This window comes from Lepidochelys kempii, chromosome 2 (assembly GCF_965140285.1).
Source record: "Lepidochelys kempii isolate rLepKem1 chromosome 2, rLepKem1.hap1, whole genome shotgun sequence".
Lineage (NCBI taxonomy): Eukaryota > Metazoa > Chordata > Testudines > Cheloniidae > Lepidochelys > Lepidochelys kempii.
The window spans coordinates 58628041-58650881 of NC_136381.1; the positions used below are offsets into that span (position 1 = coordinate 58628041).

The window sequence follows — 22841 nt, forward strand, 5'->3', positions numbered from 1 at the left end:
CGGTTGAAATCTGTTAATTAGATCCTATAGGCTTGATTGTTCTCTCCTTTCTCTGATAGAGCAGAGGAGCACATTCTCTCTGCACCATTAAAGCGTCAGTCTGTTTCCACTGAGTGACTTTGAACATTGTGCCCAGGGTTTCAGTGTTGGGGGAAGTAAAATATTATTTTTATTTTGCATAGCCAGTGGATGTTTGTTGTTCTCGTTGGCTGCAGAAGGTTTTTTGGTTTATATGTCTCTTCTCATATTTTAAATAGTCTGGTACTTTCCTTAGTCACTCAAGTTTTCTCCGGAGGTCAGTGGATCTTTCCTCACTTGTATTGTTCTAACATCCTAATCTAGTCAGATGAACAAGACGTGGCCCCTTTCCCCTAGTTACATTCTATGCCCTTTCTTCACCTCTTCAAGGTTATCAGCCCTCGGATGAGGCCAGAAAGATGGGAAAGAAAGAGTTAGTCCTTGGTGGTGGTTTTCTTCATTACGTTTTCATTTCTCATCCAAAAGTAATATTTTTATTTTATCATTTCACTTTTTGTCATTGGTTTCTTCTGGAACTTTTGTAATTACTTGTTCACTTTTTCATCTGTAGCCATGATCCTGGCTTTCTATCTTCACCAGCAGACTCAGAAGTCAAATATTGTCATTATCAATGAAATCCTAGATCCTAAATTTCCTCTGAATTTGCTTCTGAGAATTTTCTTTAATTTCTTCATCAAATTAGATCACCTTTCCTGTTTCTTAATGGTTTTCATAAACATTTTGGGAGTTCTGCTCCCCTTCCTCTCCCCAAGGTCCTTATCTTGTCTCCTTATGTGAAATCTTAGTGAGTTCTTTAATAACACTTAATTTTCAGGTTAAGGAGCAGTATATCAGAGTCAATTGACCCAGGCTCGTAGACTCATTGCTGCAGGTGTTTTTGCAGTGAAGACGTACCCATGGGCACAGCACGTGGTTTTACCAGCCACTTTGTATATGTCTACACCGCTGCTGGGAGTGAGTCTCCCCACCCAGGTAGACAGACTCTTGCTGCCATGCTAAAAACAGCAGGGTGGACGTTGCAACGCAGATTAGCGTACGGGCTCTGAAGCTCACCAGAGCCCAGGCTCCAGGCCGAACCACAATCTCCACATGGCTATTTTTAGTGCACTAGCCCCACTAGCACAAGTTTGTCTATCCAGGCTGGGAGGTTCACTCCCAGCTGCAGTGTGGACATACCCTAAAAGATCTGTCAAACTCGTACCAGTATTGGAATGGGTAGGGCATTGCTTTTAGCTGCCTCTTTGGTCCCAGGCTTACAACAGTGTTGCAAAATAGACAGTCTTGGCTAGCTAGGCCAGATTTATTAAACAGAAGGCAAAAAGAGAGTGATAGGAAAGAAGAAAAAATAAGGTGGGGGGGAGGGAGAAAAGGACATGTTGGGAGGAGGAAGGTGTACGACAACCGGAACCCAAGTCTCTCATTCTAGGTGCTGTTCAGGATTTAGCTCAAGTTGGTGGAGATGGTGATGTCATCTGGGTCCCACTGTGGCCTGGAGTGACCAAGACAACTCTCAGGATCATGAGGATGAAGGCCCAGTGGTGTCAAGGTGGATCCTGGGGTGGCAGCCATGATGATAAAATGGTAAAGCTTGCTCTTTTCAGTCCATCTATCCTTCACTCCAACATCATAATTATTCCTCCCCCCAAAATCTTTTTAAGGACCCCCAAAAGGGGTGATAAGCAGAATAGCTCACCTTCTCATTATTTTGTTGACCATTTAGGCCTAATTTCTGACACACCTATTTTGGTTTATTAATTTCTGGTTCCCTCCTCTTGTTTACATGATGTGATGTTATGTAGTCTTTGGATTGTATTAGTAGACCTTTTTGTTTGAACTAATTCAGCCTGTCTCCTTTTTGTCTATTTTCTATCAACGTTCATTGTTACAGGTTCCTGTAACGTTTTGTGAACCTTGATCCACATTCCAACAGTCGAGATCACAATAGGGTTAGACCGACTAGACCCCTGTTGTTACAACTCTTTAGAAAAACCTCAGTGTAACAGAATTGCTATTAGTTGCCTTAGTTAATTTCTAAACAAAAATGAATTATGTCCTGTTACTCTGACTGGATTAGGACATTGTCACAAAATGTAAGACGCACCTTGAGTCACTTTACTTTTGACCCAAAAGTAGTTGCAGACCTTGATCAAGCCCTTACTGTCCTGCTCCCCCTTTTTTTAGCTGCTCCAAAAAATGGTTGTGATATGTCTGGAGTTACTCATTAAAACCTGTCACTTACAAATTCAAGGATGCAGAAATAATTGGTTCTGCTTTGTGAATTCAGAATTAGGGCTTTGCAGACTGCTTGGTTTCAGGTGAGCTCGGGGGGGGGGGGGGGGTGTCTATGCAGAGTGTATTCTGTGGTGTTAGCCAACAGCCCAGGTTCATAAAAGTTCTCAGCACTTCCTTCATCTACCCTACCTGTTTGCCCAGCCCTCTGTAGCTTTGATGCCTTCAGAAGAAAACCAGTGGCCTGCTCCTGAGCTGCTTCTTGAGTCCTCTCACCTGACCCTGACACCATCACAAAGATCTCAACGGAGTACATCCAGCAGAAAATTTGGGGGCAATTTGTTAATGTCAACAGGCTTTCCAATTCTTGACTGACAATCTGAGGGGTTTGGCAGGAAGGCTCCTTCTCGCAACTCCCCAAAGGCTAGAGTGAGCTGCTTTAGTAAGATCAAAGGTAGAGATGTCTAATCCCTAACACAGTAACTGGAGAATACACTAGGGATTACAGGGCTTCTCTTCCACATGTGGTCACTAGGGATAATGGGGCATTTCTGGTCCAGAGCCCAGTATTCTGACTGGAGATAGATGCAGGAATGTTTTCCCTTTTCCTACTGCAGTATAGGAATGTGTGTGCTGGGGGTTTTGTTGCTTCCTGCCACCCTTAGAAGGTCTCTGGGAAATCCACTACTCTTTAAGGCTGTAGGGAGGTGTAGTAGAGGGCCATTTGTCCCCAGGAGATTGGAAGAGGAAACCAATTATTGGGTCCCTCTGAAGGTGACCAAAGATAAGAAGGGGCAAGGGAAGGATCTTTTAGTATTGAGGTGGTGGGAGATGTGTGATGTCTATGAAGGAGGAGATTGGGGTCTCATTGAAATTCATGCTAGCCAGTCTTCAAGCAGTTTTGCTAAGGGTAGTTTGCCAACACCCTGGCAACAGACCATGAAGGTTTGTGTTCACAAAATACACACATGGTCAAAAACTGCAGCTTTGAACAGTTCTGTACAGAATATCCCTCCCAGCCTCTAAGCAGGAAAAATATTACTGTTTTGGTTTCTTTTTATTTTAGGTAGACGTCTACTGTGTAACCAAAGTTTTGTTGTTCATTGTGCTGACTAGTATGTCTCAGAGAGAACTGAGGTCGTGGAAATTATCTGGGGAAGGATTTCACGGCAGCAGGAAGAAATCCAGAAATGGCAGTACAAATATTGCTTTTGATTGGTTTTGCAGTCTGTTAAATTGATGTGAAGGTGGGAACACTTATTACATATGAACTGGTGAATTGAGAAGCAGAAATTTTATTTTATTTTGGCCAATAGCAGTTTAAATTGTAATTTCTTGTGTTTCTGTTTACTGTTTTTTGTAAAGGGCAGGCCAAGATCTTATTGTTCTAATTTGTTGAGAGGAGGCTCTAAGCCCTCATCTGGGAAGCCATTTTTCAGCCCTGAATTCAGTTTGAATATCAGACCCAAAGTGTGTCAGAGTTTCTCAAAGATACTTGTAGAAAATTGATGGCTTTCTAGATCTAAATGATGATTGGAGTGTGCTAGAGTTGCATTTACAGGACACTTCCTGTGAATCTCAACATTTCCTGTAAAAAAATAAAAAAATTAAAATACACATGTAAATAAAAATCAGATCCCTAACGCAAATTATTTATGCACAAAAATAGGGTTTAAAATGAGTTTTGGAAAAATGGTGAGTTCACATAACTGTACAAATATTCTTTCTACTGTTAATTCTCATTCCTTAGTATCCTCATCTGGGCGTATATCAGTGTAATGCATATCAGCAGAAAGCAGAACTTTCTGTAAAACGCCTTGCTAATTGACTCAGTATTGCTGGATACTCATTCATTGGCACAATGCATTGAATAAGCAGCTAGTACAAAATGAATTAACAAGCTGATGAAGTGAGCTGTAGCTCACGAAAGCTCATGCTGAAATAAATTGGTTAGTCTCTAAGGTGCCACAAGTACTCCTTTTCTTTTAACAAGCTTAGTTTGTTGCTGAAGTTATTATATTTTCATATTATGCAGTGATCATAATAGATTTGAGGACGCATGGAAACCATTGTTCAGCCTCATGGCAGTGTTAAATTCTGGTTATTCAAGTGAGCCCAACTGGCTGACAAAGTTGGGAGTTTAAATTGCCTGTCAGGAATTAGTACAAAGTAAAAATGAATACAAATATGTGAAGTAAAGAAGGAAAGGCAGTTATGTCGGGTAGATTTGTTTATGGTTTGATTCCCCATCAAATTTTTTTCTTATTTGAGCCCTCCACCTGCCCCCACCCCGGTGACTCATTTGATTGCTCTCTTACTATGTGGGGACTTGTGGGTTGCAAAGGAAAATAGAAGTTGTCAGTTGTAATTTTGATCTGTGTTGTGATATCTGTAGCAATGCCAAATATGGTTGTCTGCTAAGCTTTTTTTATGCAAATACTAGTTCCGAGACACAAACTGAAATAAAGTTTATAATGTTAGCGGGGGAAAATAAATAGAACATTCTAGCTTTTTTTTTTTAAACAACCAATATTTGAAAGCTAAGAAATTCAAAATTAAGGTTACATTTCAAGCAATTATGGAAAGGATAAGTTGAAGGCGACTTGCAAAAGGAGGGAAATAATTTGTGCCCTTTGTTTGTTATATATAAAGAAGGCCCAAAACTCAATTTCACAATGTTCATCTTGGTTTTTTTTTAACCTTAGAAGTGTGATGAATATCGAGTATCATCATGCTTACTTTTGCTGGATATCTCTTTGGAGGAGCGGAGAACTAGACTGGGAGCTTCCTTAGCTCTTAGTTGAAGGGGTGGGTTATTAAATGTTCAGCAAAGAAATCCTTCCTCCCAACTGTTTCTATGGCATTTGTATTAAATAGACTTGAATAAAAACACACACAAAACCGAGAGTTTTAAACAGTTGGCTGCCTTAGGAAGTGGAAGAATGGAAAGGACAATTAGTTTCAAACCTGGGTCCATGAGGCAAGGCATTATAGTAGAAATGATGTGGTTTGAGCACACTCGGCTCTCCCTAAAGTCAGTGGGAGATGAAAATCTCTGGAAATCAGACCACTTATTTAATTGTTGAACTTCAAGCAGAAAATGTTGGCCTTGATATGTCTCACAATACATGTAAATTGCTGATTGCCTTCAGAAGCATAAAACAAACAGACCACTTAAAAATAATAATTTGTGGTCATTTCTCTAGGGAGTTTTTGCTAGTTCCCTTAAGAAGAACCATCTCAATCATTCATTTTCAGAAAGTCAGTGAGTCCTCTGAACCACCAGGTAGTAAACAGAAAAATTAAGGAGGAAAAAGACCTTTCAGAGAAGCTAAATGATTCCTTTGCATCATATAATAAAGAAAATCTATAAAAAGACCTACTGTTATAAGGTAGCAAAGATGAGGTACTGCTGGAATTTGTGGTTCCAGGAGGAGGTGCTGAACAGACTAATGAACAGTAACAGGTAACCAAGAATTTTGAAGGAACATGAGAAGAGCATGGCTGAACTGTTCATAAATAGAGCTGGTCCAAAATGTCAAAATTGGATTTTTTTTTTTAATGAAAGATGGTGAGAATTTCCCCAAAGTATTTACCCAATTTTCAACCAGTTCTATTAATTAAAATATGAATTTTCTCATTAAAATCACCTGTGACACTGGAGGTCTGGAAAGCAGTAAACGTTTGATCTTCATAAAGGGTGCGGGTGATCTTGGAAATTACAGGTAGGTGAGCTGTACTTCCAGGTAAATTGGTTGAAATGATTATAGAGTTATAAAACACTTAGATCAATATGGATATGACATGGACAAACCTGTGAGGCTTCTGAATTCTTTGTGTCATCAAGATAGTGGATAAAAAGAACTAGGATATAGAATTTATTTGAAATTTCAAAAAGCTTTTGGTGAAATCCCCCACTATATGATATTCTGGAAACTAAGTAGTCATGAGGCTAGAGATACAGTTTTGTCTGGATTAAAAACTGGCTAAAAGACCAGAAACAGATTGGGAATAAATAGTCAATTTTCACCATGTCAAAACTTTAATTGTGTAGTGTCCCAAGAATCTCTATTGGAATTCTATGTTTAATATTTTCACTTGTCAATCTAATAAGGGTTAAGTGCTGAGGTGGCAAAATTTATTATTGAGACAATTATTTAAGATAGTAAGGACTAAGAAACACTGAGGAACTTCAGAGGAACATAACAGGGCTGGGCAACTGGGCAGCACAATGACAGATTAAATTTAATTTTGACAAATATAAGGGAACACACATTGGAAGGGATAATATGAACTATTCGTGCACAACATGAGATTCCAAAGTAACTGAAACCATTGAGGAAAAAGACCTGGGCGTCATTGTGGACATCTCACGGGAACTTCTCTTTAATGCACAACAGCAATCAAAAAGGGAAATATTAGGATGTTGAGTGAACAACAAGGGGGGACATCAAGGAAACTGAAAGGTAGTTAATTTAAATTGATAAATGAAAACACTTTTTTTACATAACACATAATTAGCCTATGAAACTCACTTTCAAAAGATATAATTGATATCAAAAAATTCACTTGGATTAAAAAAGGATTAGACATTTATTTGGATGCAAACATCTACAGTTACATTAAATGGGATTGTTTAAAGAGTTATGTATTTATCATATTTCTCGGCAGAAGCCAATGTCTAATTGCTTGGAGCTAGTAAGAAACTTCCCCTTATGGGCAGGTAGTCCTATAAGGGTTTCTTGCACCTTTCTTTAAAACCTCTAGTCCTAGCTAGCTTTGGAGAAAACCTACAGGACTGATGTGGCATGGCAATTGCTATGTTGACAGCTTGTGAATGAACACAGCATTTTTTAATATAATGGTAGTTGGTATATCTCATTAGAAAAGAATATCTCCTTAGTAATTTTAGATGACAAAGCCTATCTGTTCAGTTTTTAGGTCTTGTACTTTTACCTGTTTACAAGATAACACCTTTCTTATCTGAAAAGATGTACCCTTCATCATTGATATTAATTCATAACTGATCACCTGTAAATGAGATAACTGCTTAGACTCTATGGTTTTAGTATCCTAGTCTAGCTAAGTGCTTCTGGAGACTCGAAGCACAAAACTCTGCTTGCTCAAAAAGCTTGTTAATGGGTCCCAGATGACATAGCTATCAATTTTTTAGTATCAGATATACATGCTGTATCCATTATAACTTTCACTTAGAGGCAGACTTGACTTAACTGTACAGTAGCTTGTAAGGTTTTTCTCTTATTTTCATTATGAGAGGGGGACAAAACTTAGCAATGTTAGTTGAAGTGAAAATACGTATCTGAAAAGAAAATATATGGTGTGTGTATAGTGACACTGAGACAGCTGATGTCTTTCCAAGAACTGCAAGACTTTTTTTTCTTTAAAACATTTCCCAGGTTGTTTAAATGTGCTTTGTAAGCAATGACAAAATGACAAGTTATCATTGATCTGTCCTTTCCTCCATCTCAGAGGGATTCATTAAATAATGCATGTACCCATGTGAATTACCCTTCTTCATTTTACTATCCCCAGACCATTAGCCAAATATAGCAATACTAGCATCTTTCAACCCCTAGAAACCCTTTGGCTTTCATTTAATTAAATTATCCCATTATGAAAACTCTTATAATGAGATTAAATTTAATTATTTATCAGACACTTATTTGCACTAGGGATCCTATCAATTATGTATGGTAGCGCTAAACATTTTTCAATCCATCACCTTTTCTTTTCATGGAAGGTGCAATTTATTAAGAGCATCTGAAGTACAGTAACAGTGGAGCTATAGCAGAAATATGCATGCCATCCTGGTTCAGTTAAAAGCAAATGAAATAGGAAAATAGAGAGGAAAATTCATTTCCCATTCATATTTAAATACAAAACACAGATACAGTATCTTGTGGTGTTTTAATTATTTGATGTAACAGTTTTTTCAAGTGTTGTTTAATAAGACTTAAACCAAATCCAAAGAGACTGGTTGTATTATGCCATGCTGAGCAACTAACAGATACCCATGTTATGTACAGAAGTTTTAATGTCTAATTAGAGCATTTAAAAGAAAATATATAAAATAGCTTAAACTGATGTAACTATTAAGCATATAATTTAATTTCTTATGCATTACTGGAAGAATATAACATTCTGAGAATATAAAGTAATTGACCATAGAACTACATTTTAAGGATGCACTTAATGTATGTAGGAAATAAAATGTCAGTAGCCAAGTCTGCAGTTGCCAGAAATACTGCATTACTTGATCTTTCAAAAAAAGATAGAGGAAAATAGTTAGGTTTCCAAAAATTGTTTCAAATGGAATGATATTTTCTGGTGAACATTATGAAGAAGACATAAATGTCAACACAGCTCAGAGCTCTTTTTATCAGATCTCGTCAATATGTAATTAATTATTCATCTGGAGTTCTGTGTGGCTCAGGGCAGGATTTCAGAGAGCTTGTCATTTGCAAAATTGCATAGTCATCACAAGATTGCTTGTTTTTTGCTTTTACAAATAACATGGACATAACTGATCAGCGGCATCTGGTTAGATGATGCGTACAACTGAATGGTAAAGTTAACAACAATAGCCTTTAAATATAGCAAATGCTTTTAAAATGTTACAAAATTCTATCCACCTTCAAAATGCTCATGTTTCTTGTTCAAGTGAGACTGTACGGGGGGGGGAGGGGTGTAAGGATGTCAAACAAAGTGATTTATACCCTTATTTCCTTGTGTTAGTGCTGAAAGAGGATGTTTGCTTCATTAACTTAGTAATTCACTGCTACAATAAACTAAATATTTGAGAGAATTTAAGTGAGAATGGCCCCAAGTTTTGACAAATTACTACTGAATATTTTAATCCTTCTTATATTGAAAGAACTAGATATGATACATAGAATCATAGAATATCAGGGTTGGAAGGGGACCTCAGGAGGTCATCTAGTCCAACCCCCTGCTCAAAAGCAGGACCAATCCCCAATTAAATCATCCCAGCCAGGGCTTTGTCAAGCCTGACCTTAAAAACTTCTAAGGAAGGAGATTCCACCACCTCCCTAGGCAACGCATTCCAGTGTTTCACCACCCTCCTAGTGAAAAAGTTTTTCCTAATATCCAACCTAAACCTCCCCCACTGCAACTTGAGACCATTACTCCTTGTCCTGTCCTCTTCTACCACTGAGAATAGTCTAGAACCATCCTCTCTAGAACCACCTCTCAGGTAGTTGAAAGCAGCTATCAAATCCTTCTCTTCTGCAGACTAAACAATCCCAGTTCCCTCAGCCTCTCCTCATAAGTCATGTGTTCCAGACCCCTAATCATTTTTGTTGCCCTTTGCTGGACTCTCCAATTTATCCACATCCTTCTTGTAGTGTGGGGCCCACATATAATTAATAGAAAAATAACACCTATCTGACAAAAGTCAATTGTATTCCCTGGCTATCATGTTATCAAAGGCTATATAATGTAATACATGGCACCTGAGATCATAAATATTAACTGATTAACCTTCACTACAATCCTGTACATTAGATAAAGGTAGGTAAGATATTTTGATAGCCATTTTCCAGATAGGGAGACTGGGGCACAGCAAGCCGGTGTCAATGCCAGGATTAGTAATCAGGTCTCCTGGTTAGCAGCACCAAGCTATAAGAACAAGTCCAAACTCCTACTATAGTTATGAAATATAACTTCGCCAAAAAAATGTACCACACTTTAACCGATGGGACTACCATATACAAACAACTGTATGGTGAAATTAGCGTTAGAATGCATGTTCGAATCTACAACAAGGAATAATAAAAAATTGAGCAAAAAATAGAAAGGAGGTTAAATAAAAGTTATAGAATTAATGGAAGTTGAGAGAAGAACTCTTGTCTCTTTTGCCATTGGTACAATGTTGTTGTGAATGCTGACTGTGATCGGTTCTGTACAATTATATCTGAAGGTACAGATCTCCTTTCAAGGGCTTACATGCTAGTATATGCTCAGTCAAAACAGTTAGGACACATTTAGGTGGATGCCAGCATTGGTTGGAAGTGGTGGTGGTGGAAACCTGGAAGGACATTTTTGAAGGCTTTGCAGAATAACTATGTTTGAAGGAGGGATTTGAAGGTGAGAGGTATTGCTGTTTAGTCTTTGAGAGAAGAGTAGGAGCCACCAGGGAAGAAAGTGTGAAAATGAGAGTGGAATAAGAATACAAGCGTTGATAGAAGTAAGTGGAGAATAGGAGAAAACAGAAATGTCTACAGGGGTGGAGTTGTTCAAAGCCTCGACTGTGCACGAGATGCTTCATTGTGATTTAGAAGGCAAGGAGAAGCCAGGTAAAGGATGTGGATACTGAGAGTGGAATGCAGAGCAGCTGGAGAGGATAAGAAGAGTGTTTAATAGCTTTTTGGATAGTCTGGAATGGAGTGAACTGAACAGCAGTGGGTCAAGAAAGGAGGCTACAGTAGCCACTATGAGAGATGATCAAGGGTTTTTAGAACCCTTTGGGATACAGCGGACAGGACAGATGTTAAGGTACTTTAAAGGAAGTACTGACAATATTTGGTGCATGGAGTAGAGAAGAGTTGAATATGCCATTAAGTTGTGCACTTGGGTGACAGGGAGGGTGGTGAAATTTTCTATGATAATTGAGAAGGGAAGGATGGCAAGGGTTTGGAGGGAAATAATTAAATTTTCACCATGTTGAATATGACTTGGTGGTGAGACAATTAGGACGAGAAGAGAGAAAGAGCATTAAAACAGCTTGACCACAGCTAGAGAAGATATGGATAAAGAAGTGGATTTGAGAGTCATTGACATAGATATAATTTAAACTATGAGAGCAGATTGAATCACCTAGAGTAGAAAAAAGGAGATTCCCAAGGAACTTGTAGGGATACCAATAGAGAGCAAGAAGAGGGTGCAGTAGAAGCCATTGAAGGAGAAACTGATTGGTTTTCTTTTGTACATTATGTAAGTAATTTTATGGTATGTATGTTTTGTTGATGACTCTTAATCAAAAGAGCACAATCCTCCTTTCCCCACCGCACAAAAACTGTATATTTTTGCCACTAGCTAATGGTTCCAAGCATTTAATTTAAGTATTCAGGGTAACTAGGATTCAGAACGCCATAAATCTTAGCAAGTACTTGATTCTTCTCCCTGCTTTTTGCATTCTGAATCTTGAAAGCTTTGTGGGATGACTGGCTGGCTGACCACAACTATATTTGAGATTGAGGGTTAGTAAATTGGCAGTTTTCTTGAACTGGCTTTTTTTTTTAAACATTACCTTCTTTCAATATGAACATGCAGATAGTGGGCAGTAATTTAGCAAATGAACTGGATGTGTGCATGAGTCTTTTATACCTTGAAAATATCTACACCCAGCCACCTGTTTAAATTACGACCAACCATGTGGAAACTGTTTATTGGTAAGTCTACTCTAGTTTTATGCGTATATTTCACAAAGATTTCAATATTTTTAAGTCATCTGTGATTGTGGGTCCTTGTTTATTTCTCTTTCTTTTTTCAGGTGATAGTGATTATTCTCCAAAGAGTTACTAAACCCCTTTTGCTTTCTGCAAATTCAAATTCAAAATGAACATGTAAATAGATTTGATTCTCAGTAAGAGCTTTAGATGATGGAATGGTAAAGAATCTGCATATCCAGCTGGTATCATGAACAGTATTCCAGGAGCCTGCGGCTCCATAAAATTGGTCACAAAGGGAAAATTCCAAGACTGAAGTTCCCAGTCAGCCAGAGAGGGGATCACTGGCAAGCTACTGCTTCTCCTTGATGCTTTCATCATTAATAAAGCAAGCTGATATCACGAATGTCCTACATAAGCTTTTCATTTACAATTCAAGAATGTAACACAAGAAAACTTTCAGAGTAACATTTTCTTATGATCCTAGAATGAGTTAAATTTTAATTAAATGCAAAAACTTGTTAACAGAATAATGTACAAAAGTCAAGACACCAAAGTGTTATAGTTTTTAGACATTGCACATGTGTCAAGCTTGAAATCTTTACATTGTTAAATGTATACCTAAATGACTTCTAATTATATTAAGTGGACAAGTAAGATTACTATAACTTTTTTTATTCCTGATTGTTGTGCATTTTTTCAAGCACTAAATTAACATAATTCTACATTTAATTTCTTTGTTTTAAAAATCATTTAAGGAAAAGGGAAATACAATTTGTGCATGCTTAATAATGATATCACTTAGAGCCTTTGAAGTTTCCACCTTGTTGAGCTGAATGGGGTGGGGAATGGTTGTGGTCACGGCTTGTCTGCTGTTGCTGTTTGTCTAGAAACAGTTTTCTGCAATTTTGGGTTAACAGAGGAGTAACATATCAGTTTACATTATGATATCTATGTCTTAGCAATATAGAAAATTTGATTTAAAAATCAGCCCTTCAAATTATAAAACCCAGTAAAATTTGTGAAGAAACCTTAAAACCAAGGGACCTTAAATTTTTTTTAGTTTTCTTGCAGTACTTTTATGTATGTGTGTTGGGGGAGGGTTGTTATGGGGAGTGCAGTTGTTGCTTCTGTTTCAATGGAACATTGACTGTTTTCCCACTGCACATTATCATACCTTGAAATTACCAGCCTCTGTGTCTAGCAGACTCCATGTGGAGAAGAATAGTGTTGCCAGGCATCCAGTTTTCAACCAGAATGCCCAGTCAAAAAGGGACCCTGGCAGCTCCAGTCAACACCACTGACCGGGCCATTAAAAGTCCAGTTGGTGGCGCAGCGGGGCTAAGGCAGACTCCTTGCTGCCTGGCTCTATGCAGCTCTTGCAAGCAGCCAGCATGTCCGTAGACCCTAGGTGCAGGGGTGGCCTTGGCGGTTCTGCGCGCTGTCCGGGCCCCAGCACTGGCTCCGCAGCTCCCATTGGGCAGTGGTGTTCAGTTTTCTGCTGTCAGGAAGTTGGAAACCCTAGAGGTGAAGGAGGGAGAATTTGTGGTTCTTCCAGCCACTGTGAAGCTATCTGTCCTCACTTTGGGGCCCAGGGTGCTGGAACTCTTCCTTACTTCCTTGAAATAGCCTGAGGGTCTCCAAGATTCCCAGCCTACTATACTAAGACCGGGTTTATATAAAATCAAGTCATTCTGTAGCTCATACGCACAGTCATTCTTGTGGGGGAGGAGGGAGGGTTATTGCTCTTTTGGGAGTTGCTAAGCCAAGAACAGCCCTCTTCCCTCAATACGGCCGTAATGTGCTCTCTCATTTTATTCTCTTATGCTCAGCCAAATAAACACCAGTATCATAAATATCTCTGCAGGTTCATGTCACTTCAATGGGAAAATCATCTCCCTTACTGATAGCCAGTTCACTCTTGATCATCTGCTAATGGTGAGAAGGAGGAATTGAACTTCTGATGAATACTGCAGAATGTTCATGAAGCTGTGTGTACTCCAGATGAGAGAGGATAGCTACTTCCTTGGCCATAGCTGTGTACAACATCAGTTTGAGATGCCTTTCAATTCAGGACATTGAAATGACTCATAATATGGAAGAATGGACCTCTAAGGCTGCGAAGCATGAGCTCTAGCAAGAAGAAAAACTCAGTCAAAAGGTGGAAGGTTTCTGCATCCGTAGTTTCCTTTCCTCTCCTCCATTGACTCTATGATGAACTTGTTTTCTTGAGATGCAGTTTTACTACTGTGGCTAGATACGTAAGAGATTTCCAGTGACTGAGGATGTATCGCATTATTACTTCTCTCAATCCAAAGAAGTTGCTCTATCAGCAAAAAATGGAATTGGCTGAGGTGGGGAAATCAGATTAAATAAAAACCCTCAATATAATTTGGTGTGATAATCATATAGTTTTGTTTTATTTCTACAGTTTTACACTATGTTGCAATCTGAATGCAGTGTGTGCAGCAAACTTGCTTCTATAGTTTGAGGACCAGTAGGACCTACAGAGAGAGAGAGAGATACTGATGAAGTGAAGAACTGAAAAATAATAGTATGTGGTTTTCTCTTGTCCTTACTCTTCTGGATGATTTCTAGCAAGGGAGGCTAGACTTGTAAACAAAAAAGATGCATTGTTGTTGATATTTCCAAGTTATAGTCACCATTTATTCTGTAACAGAAGCTAAGTATTATTACTAATTACTAGGTGCATAGTGTGTTTTCTTAAATGCAAGAATAATTTTAAATATAATTTGTATTTTGTTGCTGCTTTATGCACGTTACTTTATAGAATATTTAAAGACATTAAACATTTGCATTTTTACACATCTACACATAGAATCCTAGAATATCAGGGTTGGAAGGGACCTCAGGAGGTCATCTAGTCCAACCCCCTGCTCAAAGCAGGACCGATCCCCAATTAAATCATCCCAGCCAGGGCTTTGTCAAGCCTGACCTTAAAAACTTCTAAGGAAGGAGATTCCACCATGTCAAGGTTCCTTCCCCACTCTGAACTCTAGGGTACAGATGTGGGGACCTGCATGAAAAACCTCCTAAGCTTATCTTTACCAGCTTAGGTCAAAACTTCCCCAAGGTACAAAATATTACACCCGTTATCCTTGGACTGGCCGCTACCACCACCAAACTAATACTGGGGAAGAGCTGTTTGGACGCATCCTTCCCCCCCAAAATACTTCCCAAAACCTTGCACCCCACTTCCTGGACAAGGTTTGGTAAAAAGCCTCACCAATTTGCCTAGGTGACTACAGACCCAGACCCTTGGATCTTAAGAACAATGAACAATCCTCCCAACACTTGCACCCCCCCTTTCCTGGGAAATGTTGGATAAAAAGCCTCACCAATTTGCATAGGTGACCACAGACCCAAACCCTTGGATCTGAGAACAATGAAAAAGCATTCAGTTTTTTACAAGAAGACTTTTAATAAAAAATAGAAGTAAATAGAAATAAAGAAATCCCCCCTGTAAAATCAGGATGGTAGATATCTTACAGGGTAATTAGATTCAAAAACATAGAGAACCCCTCTAGACAAAACCTTAAGTTACAAAAAAGATACACAGACAGAAATAGTTATTCTATTCAGCACAATTCTTTTCTCAGCCATTTAAAGAAATCATAATCTAACACATACCTAGCTAGATTACTTACTAAAAGTTCTAAGGCTCCATTCCTGGTCTATCCCTGGCAGAAACCAGCATACAGACAGACCCAGACCCTTTGTTTCTCTCCCTCCTCCCAGCTTTTGAAAGTATCGTGTCTCCTCATTGGTCATTTTGGTCAGGTGCCAGCGAGGTTACCTTTAGCTTCTTAACCCTTTACAGGTGAGAGGAGCTTTCCCCTGGCCAGGAGGGATTTCAAAGGGGTTTACCCTTCCCTTTATATTTATGACACACCACATCTCTAGGTAACGCATTCCAGTGTTTCACCACCCTCCTAGTGAAAAAGTTTTTCCTAATATCCAACCTAAACCTCCCCCACTGCAACTTGAGACCATTACTCCTTGTTCTGTCATCAGCTACCACTGAGAACAGTCTAGATCCATCCTCTTTGGAACCCCCTTTCAGGTAGTTGAAAGCAGCTATCAAATCCCCCCTCATTTTTCTCTTCCGTAAACTAAACATCCCCAGTTCCCTCAGCCTCTCCTCATAAGTCATGTGTTCCAGTCCCCTAATCATTTTTGTTGCCCTCCGCTGGACTCTTTCCACTTTTACCACATCCTTTGTGTAATGTGGGGCCCAAAACTGGACACAGTACTCCAGATGAAGCCTCACCAATGTCGAATAGAGGGGAACAATCACGTCCCTCAATCTGCTGGCAATGCTCCTACTTATACATCCCAAAATGCCATTGGCCTTCTTGGCAACAAGGGCGCACTGTTGACTCATATCCAGCTTCTCGTCCACTGTCACCCTAGGTCCTTTTCTGCAGAACTGCTGCCTAGCCATTCGGTCCCTAGTCTGTAGCGGTGCATGGGATTCTTCCGTCCCAAGTGCAGGACTCTGCACTTGTCCTTGTTGAACCTCATCAAATTTCTTTTGGCCCATTCCACCAATTTGTCTAGGTCCCTCTGTATCCTATCCCTACCCTCCAGCGTATCTACCTCTCCTCCCAGTTTGGTGTCATCTGCAAACTTGCTGAGGGTGCAATCCACGCCATCCTCCAGATCATTTATGAAGATATTGAACAAAACCGGCCCCAGGACCCACACTTGGGACACTCCACTTGATACCAGCTGCCAACTAGACATGGAGCCATTGATCACTACCCGTTGAGCCCGACAATCTAGCCAGCTTTCTATCCACCTTATAGTCCATTCATCCAGCCCATTCTTCTTTAACTTGCTAGCAAGAATACTGTGGGAGACAGTGTCAAAAGCTTTGCTAAAGTCAAGGAACAACACGTCCACTGCTTACCCTTCATTCACAGAGCCAGTTACCTCATCATAGAAGGCAATTAGATTAGTCAGGCATGCTTGGCTCATTGATCAAAATACACAGGAGAATAACAACATAGACACATGAATGGATATAACTTTATTAACTTAAATATTCAAATGTTGTGGAGAGGCTGATCCCTGCCTTAACTACTAGGCATTAATTGAGTCCAATAGAAGTATGAATGGTCTCAAAGCCAAGGAATGAAGACTTTCTCCCTTAGCTAAATCACTGGTAGCCCATTGCTGAGTATCACCACCTTCCCCTGGAAAAGGTAACACAGCTAACCAAGGGTTGAGAACTGGCTCTTGTAATCAAACCCCCAGTACTCAATTCATAGTTCAGCCCAGTGATTAAATCCACCACTCTGTCTCCAGGAGGGGAAACAAACATTCAGGTGAGGCGCTCAGTCTGGGAGGATTTAAGACCTCCTCTTATTCCACAGGCTAAATGGGTCCACCAGTCTCTCCTGGGGCCTGTGCTCAGGTTTACACCAGGTGCTGACCCCTTGAAGCCTCTGATCCTCACTGAGCACTCGCTGCAAGTTGTTTTCATTTATTACCTCCTCTTCTTTATTTTTTTAAATGTACTCTGTTTTATCCTTATTCTGTACCACTATGTTCCAGGATGTTATGAATAAGGTGGAAAAAAACCCACTGGATACCTTGTCAGTCTTGCCCCAAGGGGAAAATTCTTTCCTGATCCCTAAAAGATTAGAGGCACAGCAAACCTGGAAACTCAGCTATGACAGCTACACTGCCTGTGGGTAGGGTGGGTAGACAGGCAACTTTCAGCACCAAAATGCTTAAACACACAGGGAGGCGAGGTTTGCTGGAACCAGTCTGCTTTCTCCCACTCCTGAATTGGCCAGTGGGCAGCTTGGGGATGTGGAGCTGTGCTCCACTCTCTCTACCACACACATGAACTCTGCATGAATTCGGGGTGTGGAGAGGGGACAAAGATGAGTGCACACCCATCCTCCAACCAGGACCCTATAGGTTGGCCATTCCCCTGTCAGTCAAATTAAACTCCCCCGGCTAACATGACGAGAGATTCTCAGTGGGCTCAGTTTTATGCCCATTGCTGTTTAGCATGTATCGCTACAAATACTAATTAAGGATCATGTTCTAACTGGACAGTTATAGGCAGAGCTTACCTTTGTGGTCCCATAAAACCAGCGGCCATGGGATCCCCAGTATTTTGGCGGTCCAAGTAATATAAAAGAATCTCAGCTTTCATTTTATTAAAAGTAAGTTACTTGGCTTTTTCCTTGTGAAATAGCCTTGAAAATATAAACCAATAGCGAGGATTTTCTGAGGCTCACAGGTTACTCACCATTCCCTCACAGCCACCAAGGACTGGGTTTTGGGATTCAAGGGAATCCTAACCATAGGTCTCTTGCTATTTTTAGGAAGATCCCAGAATCAAGTTGATAGTTCCAGGTGACAGTGCTGCCCAAACTGCTGTTAACTCACTGGGGTACCTGGGGCTGAATCAGAACCCCTGCTGGGCATCCAGTGTGATCTCTAGCCAAACAATGGGAAGCTTAATAACATGAAAAGCAGAATCAGGACTACACCAAGGTCTTGGGAGGCCCAGGGCAACATCTGAAACTGAGGCCTCCTGCAGTCCCAGACCTGTAAGTTTGTTGTTCTCCCCACAGGCGTAAAGAGATTCTGCCTTGTCTGTCTGTGGGGGGGAGGAGGGTGCTACCATCTCGCCCTGAAGTCCAGTCTCGCTGCCGGTGGGAGAGGTATCTGTAATCCAGGCTCTCAGCATGGCAAGTAACCTCAGGCCTGGGCAATGATGCGAATGGCAGCAACAGTGGTTTCTGAGCCCAGTTGGGCAGGGGAGTCTGTCCAGGTTGTAATGCCTCCCACTCAAATTTGGCCCAACCACTCCTCTAGTTTTGGGGGTCCTGTCAAACAGGGAATGTAGGGCAAACTGTCCCTTTTGCCCCTGCCTTTGTGCAGCCCTGAGCACAATAGTGAAGGTCACTGAGCAAGGAACTATTCCCAGCTCTGACAATAACTCCCTTTGTGGCTCTTGTTAAGACACAGAGATGAAAATTTTCATCAGGCACCTGTAGATGCTTAATTTATACACCCATGTTTTAAAATGTTGGCCTTAGTTTCTACATCTGTAAAATGGGGGTGATAATGCTTACCTACCTCAATGAGGAGTTTTGACAACTATGTAAAGTGATCTAAATCCTAAAACTTACAGATTGCAGGCAGACCCCTCCAGAGCCTGTACGCCTAATGAGAGTGGATAAGGAGAAAGGCACAGTTAAGAAGGGCCTGTTAAGTTTGGAATCATTTAATTAAACCTCTCCAAAATCATCAGGCTAACAATAGTGAGAAGTCATGGACAGGAATCCTTTTTCAAACAAACCAAATGTTTTGCAGGCCCTCCTGAAAATGCAAAAGTGAGACAACTTTGAGTATTCTCTGTGTTAGATCTTGATTCTTGTCAATCTGGTTACATATCTGGTTATGGGATGGAGTCTGCCTTAGTGGCAATTATAGATGATATCATCATGAATGAATATCAGATGTTCATGATGATATTGTTAGATCTATCAGTTGCCTTTGATCACGTGAGTGTTTGTTTGACTTGCCAGCAAATCATAGTAGAAGTCAATGCTGCTGCCCTTAGGTGGGTTTGTTCATATCTCTGAGAGATCCCAGAGGGCAGTTTTGGTTACTCATTGTTTTGCTCCAAGTGCGCTCTCATGTGGGATTCAGAAGGGTTTCATGTCCACCTCCCTCTTATGTAGTATAGCAGTGCTGTCCCTCTAGTCTGGCTTTGGGCTAGCTGCTTCCACAGTTGTGCTCTCTCTCTCTCAGATTGGCACTCCTGAACTTCCAGCCTGCTTTGGATGCTGTGGTGATTTGCTGCAGTAACTTTGCCCTTGGGTTAAATAATAAAAGTTAAAGTCCATCCCTTCCAGGGTACCCATGTCCAAACAAGAGTCTTCCACCCTAGCCTGAAGCTGGGCAAACCCTTCCGGAGTGTCTTTTCTTCAGATTTCACTCTTCGGCACCCCCACCCCCACCCCGGGCTCATCTCTCAGTCCTCAGGCTCTCCTGGGCTCCCTTCAATCTCTCCCTGATCTCTACCAAGCACCAACTCTCAGGGCTTCCTACCTGGAGTCTCTCTTCTCTCTTTGGTTCTCCATGGGCTTCTGTCTTGTGCATGGTTTAGTCACATGACCTGCCTGTCATTTTTTTTCCATGTGTGAAGATGAGCTAAATGTGTCACAGGTGGATCTGGACCCATCTCCCCTGCAAGGGCCAGTCACCTTGTGACATATAGAACTGTAGGAATTGCTTTACCAGATCAGACCTGTGGTCCATCTAGAATAGTGTCCTGTTGCTGGCCAGTGCCAGATGCTTTAGAAATAAGTGCAAGAAATACTGCAGTAAGCAGTTATGGCATAGCCTACATATATAAAAAATGGTTTGCTAAATCACATCTGTTGGAGGTTGGATTATGCTGTGAATGAGGATTTGCATCCTTTCCAAAACTCTTGGGCTTTGGGGGTATATTTTTGTTTGTTTGGGTTTTTTTTGTTCAATATGTATCTGAGGCCAATTTGGAAGTTTAGTCAGGAAGTGTGGGCCAATGTGCTCTTTAGTGTACTGCTGATACCCCATCTCTATTTCTGTCTCATCCTATCTAGTCAATATTATTGAATGCTTTACCTAGTGTTTTAATAAAGAGAGAGCCTGGATGAGGACTAGCAGGTTGAAGCTCAGTCCAGATAAGACCAATGTGGTAGGCTGGGGAAAACATCTGGAAGATGTGGCAAGGCTTTAAGAAGGGTATATACTCACCATTTATTGTTAGAGTTCATATCTGGGGATATGTTTGCACCTGCAGCTGTTGTTGGACAAACATAGCAACAGTAAACCAGGACACTGTTTTCTTCTTTGATGGACCAAGAGATAGTGATTTTTTTTTTTTTTTGGATGGAGACCTTGACCCTGTAATACATGTCTCTGTCACCTCAAGGTTAGACTATTGCAATGCATTCCATAAGGGGTTATCTCTTAAATGATTCAAGAAAATGAAGTTGGTGTAGTAGGCAGGCTACTGCATTCTAAGCAGCCTAGCTTCTCATCATGGGCACATGACCCCAAATTGGCTGGGTGGAATTCAAGGTAGTGGTTTTGTTTTTGTATTTATAGAGCCCTAAATAGCTTTTATCCTGTCAGTTTGAAAGACCACCTCTCTTCCCATATCACACTGCTACATTTGCAATCCACAGAGCTCTAGCTAGAGCTCACTGGCTATATAAGATGGAGTTTTTGGCAGGGCATAAATCCTGGGCAGGTTTCTCAACTTTGGAATTCACTCCACCCACACCCAAGGTCCAAAATAGATTGATCTGATCTTTAGGGCACCCTGAAAGACTCATCTCATTACCCAAGCTATGGAGAAGGAAAGGCTGATACAGCTGGGTGTGGTGAGGTATTTTTTGCCTTTGAAATACCTAGCTGGTTATTTCTTATTCTGATTTTAGGGAAAACTGTTGGTTTTATCTTCATGTAACTATACTTTTATTTATGTCAGAGGCTCCCAGGGTAGGCTTTTTTTTTAGCTTATATTTGTAAATAAATAAGTAAGTTGACATAGGAATTCGTAGAAGCAGCTTTGGAACCAGGATAACAGCAGCACTATGAGTTTTGTGTGTGATTAAGCTGAGAATCTTCCCTTTGTGGATGAAATGCTATAGAGTATCCTGAAGTAGCTATATGTGGAGAGAGTGTGTGATGTCTCTTGCATATTTATAGATTGCAGAACAGGGAGATGCAAAGACTACATACTTAGAATAGTACACTTACTTTAAATGGTGAAAAGCAGAAGGCAAATTTTCAAATTAGAATGTGAGAATATAGCCATGTGACTCTCATTAACATTAATAGGAACTGCTTAGCTCAGTCTCTATGCACCACTTTGAAAATTTTCCGTAGGTGTCTCCCTATCAATATTTATGCAATCAGAGACAAAATGCACAATGAAGCAAAACCCCAAGATAGTGACATAACTACCACATTCACACAGAAGCAGAAAGCAAATTTGACTCGAAAAAGAGATACTTAAATACAAAAACCCGTAAAATAACTCACTTTTCAAAAATATAAAAAGAGAAAAATACTTTTCTTATTTATACTTCGAGTCACCTGAACCAGTCAACACTTGTAACAATAGAAGAAGTTATAGTTAAGGGTATGTAAAGAATGGCAGATGACCGTCTCAGTCAAGACGGTAGATACAAGGTCAGATCTCCAAGTATAATAAGACTGCTTCGCATTGCACTGGCCATACAAATCAGTCCCAAAGCTGGCTTAACCTGCTCTGAAGCTGCTCCATCTGGGGACTGGACCTTTGATCAAATAGCCCAAAGATCTGGGGAGCACAAAGTTGGGCTTAGAGCCCACATCTACAGTGTTCTCCAACACTGTTGTACATTAAAAAGTTGGGGTGCTAATGCTTAACCAAATCATGAATGGAGTTAACTTCATTAGTCACCATCTTTGCATTCAATGGCATAAACCCTAAAGCAGATGACTGACGTCTGATAGTCTAGTCACCAGAAGGGGAAAAATGCAAAATGAAGTCATAGTATACATCTGGAAATGATCATCATCTTTTGCCATCTTCTCCCTGCCCAACATGATAGGACTTGAGAGAATGAAGCCCTCAGAAAGAATTACCAATCTCAAGAGCATTGTATTACCCTCTTGGCCATCCTAAGATGGTCATCAAAGGGTGCTACAGCTGACTGGCAGATGAGTGACCTCCAGGGAGTATACAAGGGCTGTCTAGAAGCAATAGTACCTTAAAACCTTTCAAGTCAATGAGCCACCCTCTAGCTGCTCCCATATAGTGCTAAACAAATAGCTGTCTAAACATCTCCTACACCGAGAAACCTGGTCACATGCACCAATAATCTCCCGTCAAAATAGTATCCCTGGATTGTAGTCCAACACCAATTAGTTCCTCACTCCCATAGTTAGGATCTTTTCAATTTATCTTAACCTCTCTACCACCACCATCAGAATTCCATGATAAAAGACAACTGTTCAAAGACACTAAAAAGAATAAAACAGCTCAGTGTTTAACATATGTTCATAGCCCCAAACCTCCCGCACTGGAAGGTCCAGCAGATTTCACATGTAACC

At 40.4% G+C, this 22841-nt stretch overlaps 1 protein-coding gene across 9 annotated transcripts in view; it reads left to right on the forward strand.

Annotated features, from left to right (window-relative positions):
* EYA1 (EYA transcriptional coactivator and phosphatase 1) overlaps nucleotides 1–22841 on the forward strand; it is a 231452-nt gene that overhangs the window by 70727 nt on the left and 137884 nt on the right. For 8 of the 9 annotated variants that reach the window (XM_073330852.2, XM_073330862.2, XM_073330863.2 and 5 more), the window contains exon 2: nucleotides 14128–14250. The exons of the other annotated variant lie outside the window; for it this stretch is intronic. The gene's annotated coding sequence lies outside the window, so the exon portion shown is untranslated. The remainder of the gene's footprint in view (nucleotides 1–14127; nucleotides 14251–22841) is intronic. 9 annotated transcript variants of the gene reach the window in all.